This window comes from Diabrotica virgifera, chromosome 5 (assembly GCF_917563875.1).
Source record: "Diabrotica virgifera virgifera chromosome 5, PGI_DIABVI_V3a".
Classification (NCBI taxonomy): Eukaryota; Metazoa; Arthropoda; class Insecta; order Coleoptera; family Chrysomelidae; genus Diabrotica; species Diabrotica virgifera.
Window position 1 is genome coordinate 38670396 of NC_065447.1, and position 7257 is coordinate 38677652.

Below are 7257 nucleotides of genomic sequence, written 5' to 3' on the forward strand. Positions count from 1 at the left end.
TTTTTAGGACTTTGGTCGTGTAAAGTAATAGTATAAAATTCTCTACCACAGAAGTACGGCCGACACACTTCATTTTTACCAAATAGGTTAATAATCTTGGAGGATATTAAATCATCAGAAACTAAGATGCATGACGGCCTGTTGATACTTATTTAAGTAGGTTCCTACTCTATTCAGAATATAACCTAAGTGACTTGTATAATTATTTTATTAATCATCTGCCTCATTGCATAATGCGGTCGAAAATTTACAAACGCAAGGAAGTGTACTGTTAAACTAGGTATAAAAATTGCTAAAAACTGAAAGCTCCTCAGAAATTTACAGGTTAAATCGAACAAAACGGTAAAAATAGAAATAACCATCGTAATTAAAAAAACATATTATTATGTCTAGACCCATACAAAATTATCCTTGACTGATATATAAACAAAATTCGTTAATTAAAATCAAATATTCATTAAAATCTAGCAAAAAAATTGCCAACTCGCGACCTAAAGTACACTACATTTTAACTGATTTGGACAAGGACATCCCCTGCCGACCTTTAGTATAACCTATTTTTACCTTGCACACCTCGAATTTACCTATTGGTATACCTAATACGTCCTAAAGTAAGCGCAAACAACCTGGTCTTGACGACAGACTCCCGACGACGGGTCGTCGTCGTGAACACGCCTTAATCTGGTGGTTTTTCATTCAATAAATTGTTATTGTTAATATACTGTTTATAAAAAAACTAGAAAAACCAAGTGTAAAAAAGTAAGGTTATGTTATGCAATGTAATATCTGTCATATGGGAGCGTTCAAGTATTACGTAACGCAATTTTTGAGGATTTTTGACCCCCCCTCCCCCAATGTAACGCACCGTAACGTTTTTCTGTACCCCCCTCCCTCTACCTAAACGTTGCGTAACACCCAAGTGGCCATTTGAACCTAAATGGAAAACGAGGTTGCGAAAAGTACCGGAAACTCAGTAAAAGAACTTTGTTATTATTTTAATGGCATTTGGGGTAATAATAAAAACTTACAATCATCATTCAGCTTTAAATGTCCACTGCTGAACATAGGCCTCCTCTCCTCGTTTCCAACCACGTCTATCCTGCGCCGCTCTCATCCAGTTTTTATTTAGCTTTCTTAAGTCGTCAGTCCATCTTGTAGGCGGTCGACCGACGTTTCTCATCATAAGCGTAACCAGGATGATCCTAAGGGGGGGGTTACAACTACCTGAAAGGGGGGGGTTACAACTACTGGAAGGTCTCTGAGGGCTATGGTGTTAAGCGTATAGAGCTCAAAGTACATCCCAATGGGGGGGGTTACAACCCCCAAAACCCCCCCCCCTGGTTACGCCTATGTTTCTCATGTCTTCGCTTGACCTCCATTCCAATAACCTTTTTGTCCATCGCCCATCTGTCATTCTGGCAATGTGTCCTGCCCATCTCCACTTCAACCTGGCTAGCCTTTCGATGACGTCAGTCACCTTTGTTCTTTTCCTGATTTCTTCGTTTTTGATTTTGTCTTGCAGAGTTATTCCTAACATTGAGCGCTCCATTCTTCTCTGCGTTACTCTTAGTTTGGTAGCCGAGGCTTTACTCACTGATCAAATACCTTTCTCTTTAGGCATGTGCGCAACTCACTTTTAAATGTTTCTCTCAGTTTTCCAAATGCTGCCCACCCAAGAACAATTCTTCTATTCAGTTCATGTGTCTGGTTATCCCTGCCACTCGTAATTTCATGTCCCATGACATGAAATATGTTCAAAACTTACAATAATAATCTTTTATTATTAATTTTACATTTACATTTTCCCTACTTGGCCCCATCCTTACATACATTTTTGGTTTCATTCTTTATTGTTCTTCTCATGCATTCTTCTATTTTATCTTTTTTAATAAAAGCTTAAAATAAAATAACATATTTATTATTTCAACATTTTATTTTGCTTAGTAAAAATTTTTGTATAACGAATAATATACGATGTTACCAGTAGTTTCGGAAAAATAGTGAAAAAAATGTGAAAACTTTTTGTTCTTCAACGCCCTGTATCGTGAAAACGCATGCCGTTACATAAATTATTTAGTAAGCAAACCCCAATTATTTTTTAATTTTTCACCTATCCTAGAGATCGTGTTACCTTTTTCTGAAACACCTTGTATATGAAGGCACTTATGGAATAAAATTATTTCTGTCCTTGTTTTAAATTTTAAAAACGCTGTTTAAAAAACGCTGGGACTTGTAGATTTTCGTATATAAAAATGTGTGCTTTTTAAACATAAATTTAAATGTACAGGGTGATTCATGCAAGCCTAGCGAAGTCCATTATCTTTAATTTTAATTAAACACCCTGCATATTTTTGTTTTTAGAAGCTGCTTAACAACCTCATCTCAAAAATATGTATTATGTAGGGTCCATTATGAATAATGCAAGGTGAAATTTTGAAATTATGTATAATTTTCGTCAAGATGTTAATCACGTAAAACTTTGAAATTAATAATTCAGGAATCACACTTTAAATAAGGGTATTATTTTTTAAAATATCTATCACTTTTCTAAACTAAAATATAGTGGGTTTTGTATTTAATGGTTTTTATTTAAAGACATTTTTAAATAATTTGAAAATTTGCGTATTTAAAACATTAATGAATACCTACCTACTGCTGAAAACGATACTGCATATTATGGACTTAAATTTAAATTACCCATTTCATTTTTACCAAAATATAAAGTACCTACCTATCTATTCATCAGATAAACCCATAAATAAGTCCGAGGGAACAGTTCCGGATATTGGAAACACAATATGACACATGGTCTTTTGAAAACAAAACAATTCTCAACGAAAGAATCTCTTGTTATCTTAGGTTAGGCACTTGACATCATTTTTTACCCTGAAAATCCTATGTCGCTAACTTTACCATCAAATATAATTTAGGTGAAGTGAAACGAAAGAAGATTATGCGCTGTTGAATGTTGGGCTTTGGGTTGTATACTATATGAATGAGAAATGGTTTATATTTGAGCAATGAATTTTTTTCAGAGTTTTCGGTTGATTTTATGCAGTTTTCAGTAGATAAGTAGATTGGAGTTCAAATCAGTAGGTTTTATACAGTTTTCAGTAGATCGGAGTTCAAATCGGTAGGTCTACTGAAAAATCAGTGGACAAATCATAATACAATTCAGGGGTCTATGTAAAACATAAAAGAAATTATGTAGTTTTTTTTTATTTAAATTAAAAAAGAATGTTACGTAACGCGCTGTTCGAACCCCCCTCCCCCATGTAACGAGCCGTAACGTTTTACAAAAACCCCCTCCCCCCCAAACTGCGTTACGTAATACTTGAACGCTCCCTATTATAGTCATATAAGTCAAGATGAGTCAAGTCAGATAGGCCCTAATCCGCAAATTTTTACGTCGTTTTGTAGTTGGAAACTAAACAACCAATTGTCGAAAATTTACTTTACGACGTTGGATAGTCGTTGACGTTTTTTAGTAAATTACAGGTATGTTATAAAAGAAACTTTGACGTCAGGTTACCGTATACAACTACGTTGTTATTACCTACGTTGTATTGTCGTTCTAACCTTCCCGCAAGTACACGCAGCAATCTACCATATACCTACTGAGAAAACACCGGACGTCTTCTGAACGTTGGGTTCGATACTAATAAATACTCTGTAATCTCCGACGTTGAGCAGTCGTTAAATGTCTTCCAGTAGATTACATTGTAGTATAGAGGTTATACCCGACGTCAGCTTAACGTTAAACCTTAACCTAATAATTAACGTTGGTATTCTCAACGTTGGATTGTCGTTGTCGTCTTCCCGAAAAATACGTCTACCATACTCGATAAAACACCAACGTCCTCTGAACGTTGGCATCTATCCTAAAAAATACGTTGTAATTCCCGACGTTGAGTAGTCGTTGATGTTTGCCACTTAATTGCACTTATACTACAGATAGGTTAAGGCCGACGTCAGCTTAACGTCAAACCTTATCCTAATAATTGACGTTGTTATTCCCGATGTCGGTTGGTCATCAGATTATATTACTTATTAGCAGCAACGTTGGTCCATAGGAAAAACAGACGTTGTCCTTGGTTAAGGCTTATTGTGAACCAATTTTGTCCTTAAATTTAACGTCCCATTAGGACAAAATTGGTTGCAGGTCGTAAAATTACTACTTGGGTTGGCCTCCCTTGATTTCATCCCAGTTCCTTTATTATATGCTACCTGTCGGTTTTCCTGTAGCTTTAGTAGGTATACCTGTCATAAGTTAGTATTACAGTCGAACCCGCTTATTAGAATAGCCTTCGTGCCAAGCAAAAGTATACCTATAAATGGGATATTCTAATAACCGATCAGTAGTATCTAGTAGAAATGTTTCGGGACCTCAAATTTCTATTCTATTGCATAAACCAGGATTAGTTGGAAACCAGAGTTATAAGGGGCTAGTTATAAGGGGTCAAAATCGCCGTATTTATTATTTTTTTTGTGACGCTCATGATCGAGATACTGCACCAAAATTTGGGAATAAGTAGGTCATGAGGTAACTAAGTACAATCTCCAGGGGTGGAACGCTGCGTGGCCGATAAAGGGTTGGGGGTAGGTGTGAATATAAAAAATATAAGGGGTTTTCTGCGACGTGCTAGATTGAGATAGTGCACCAAAATTTGGGAATAAGTAGACCATGACTTAGCTAAGTAAAATCCCCAGAGCCGGAAACCAGATTTGGGGATGAGCGTAATTTTAAGGGGTCAATTATTATCTATAGGTCTATATAGGACATGGCCAGTCACGAATAGATGCAAATAAATGGGTAGACCTCTAAGGGAGACTTACATCTCACGATGAATAGAATAGCTTATAGGTCAGAGGCCTATAGTTACCATTTATAATGGTTTATTTTAATTTCTCATAATATTTTGCAAACTGTAACCTTACATTATACACACACACCCAAACTTATATGGAATCATCTGATATTTCTTACTATTTCGTGCGAATTTAAAAAAACAAACACACGAAGTCAAATAACATTTATTTTAAAGCAATTTAATAACAAATACATAACAATTAAATAAAACAGTAAAATATTTAACAAACGAATTCAAAGTAGTTGTTTTAAAGTCAATAGCATACAAAATTTCAATGTAAAACGAATAATGTTTAAATTGTTTTTACTTATTTTTTTTGTATTTTGTGGTAGTCAGTGTTATCACCTCTAGTCCTTATGCAAGCATCAGTTTGCGTGGGTACGTTCCTAATCAAATTATCAACATTTTGTTGTGGTAGGTTGCTCCATCCTTTAAGAGCAGCTTGTACTACCGTGCGATATTTTGTTAGGATTAAGTTCATGTGAGCAAGCAGGCCACTCCAAACAAGGGATACCTTCTGCTTCAATGATGTCTGTAGTCACTCTAATGGTATGTAGAGGTCCATTATCATGCAATAAAACTAAATTTTTTCCTGTTGCACCTCTCCAGAGCCTGACTATAGGTTATCAACATACCTGTGAGCAGTTAAAGTGAAAAACACATACTCTATCCTTTGAAATAACACTTTTTTTAGCAAAAACTTTCTTTGTTCATATATTGTAACTTAGCGAATAAAAGTTTATTATTTTTAAACATATGCAATTGTTTAAACAATATTTCACAAACAATAATAAAATTAGTTTGATTTTTGTGGAATTAAAATATTAAAATACAACAAAATATAGAATAAGAAAATAATATATTAGATAAAGATTGAAAGAAATTTTGTTGGAAATCAACTTGTGTGAATCGAACACCGCTGTCCTGCGCGTAGCACCAAAAATTAATGTTTATTTATAAAATTTCCCGACGCCGTGGTAATTAATCGATTTTAATTTTGCAAATTGCAAATGAAAGGTACAGTAACCTTCTATAAGCAAAAAAAATTAACTTGCTATCTGCTTTATTTTCAGTCCTGCAACATTTTAAAAAAATGAATTTTTTTGCGAAAGCTGGATTGCAAAATTTATTTTGCAAAATCTATTAAACTGATCCTAATGAAATTTACAGTGTTGTTTTATTATATCATAAAGTTTTTCTGGGTAAAATATGAAGGTCCTAAGTGTAGCATAAATGGTTGAAAAACGTAAAATACCAATACTTGTTCTTGTATGGTTTTTTCCTCAATTATTGCTATTTTGCAACAAGGGTAACTATTTTTTAAATTTTTAACCAATTCTATGTTGTAGGAAATTTAATTACCCAACTTTTATATCAGTACAACTTTTCTCAGAAATGAACAGTTTTAAAGTTATAATCAAAAAACCAATAAAAAAATCGAATTTTTCCTTCATATTTTGACATTTTGAGTATTTAAACAATGTTCCGTACCATTTTGAGTGGGAGGATAACTAAAATATTATTATTTGAGTTATTTTCAAGCAATTACTGCAAAAACATTTGAGTCACCTCTCAACGTCCATCTCAAAACAGATGCGCCCTGGACTATTTCGCGGCCGTTATTTTGTAATGATCATTGTATTCGAGGTTTATAGGCAGATGTCTAGGTATGTTTCTTCCTGACATTCCATCCACAACTGCTATAGAGGACTAAACGGAGTGAGCAATTTATGAAAGCAAATAGTCGAGATGACTGAGGTGAGCGAAACGAACGGAAAAAGAAAATTTGTTTTCAATGTTCAAAGGTTTTAAGAATGTTTACATGGATTGCAGTGTAAGAAAAAGAATAGAAAACTGTATGGAGGGGCTAGCCACTTTGCGTAAATTAAATTTTTGAGGCATTTTATACAATATCAACATAAAGGTTTTTATTCGTTTATAACTCTGATATTTTAACCAATTAAGTATAGCCTATTTGGGAGCTAACAAATTAATCTTCTAACCTACAAAGTTCAACATAACTTGATGCGTTTGGATAAACATCAATATTTCTATATCGAAAAATATTAAAATTATTGCATCGGCCGGGAATCGAACCCGGGCCGCCCGCGTGGCAGGCGAGCATTCTACCACTGAACCACCGATGCTACGCGTATTTTGATATTTGTGCATCAGACACCGACATGACTTAGCATTATGCCTCCCTGAGAAGGTATCTATTTTGTTGTGATCTACTTTGATTAATTAGTCAATTAATTATCTCATTTATCAAACAAATCAAACATAAATAAATTGTAAATCTCAGGGCTAAATTATGCTATCAATACTTGCTTTCGTGGCTTCAAAATATTTCTCAGTAGATAATAGAGAATAAAATAACACATAT

The 7257-nt window shown here is 34.3% G+C and overlaps 1 non-coding gene across 1 annotated transcript; it reads right to left on the minus strand.

The window, feature by feature from the left end:
• Window positions 1-6947: 6947 nt before the first annotated feature.
• Window positions 6948-7018, minus strand: Trnag-gcc (transfer RNA glycine (anticodon GCC)). Its single transcript has one exon. It is a non-coding gene; the product is annotated as a tRNA-Gly (tRNA).
• Between the last annotated feature and the right edge of the window lie 239 nt (window positions 7019-7257).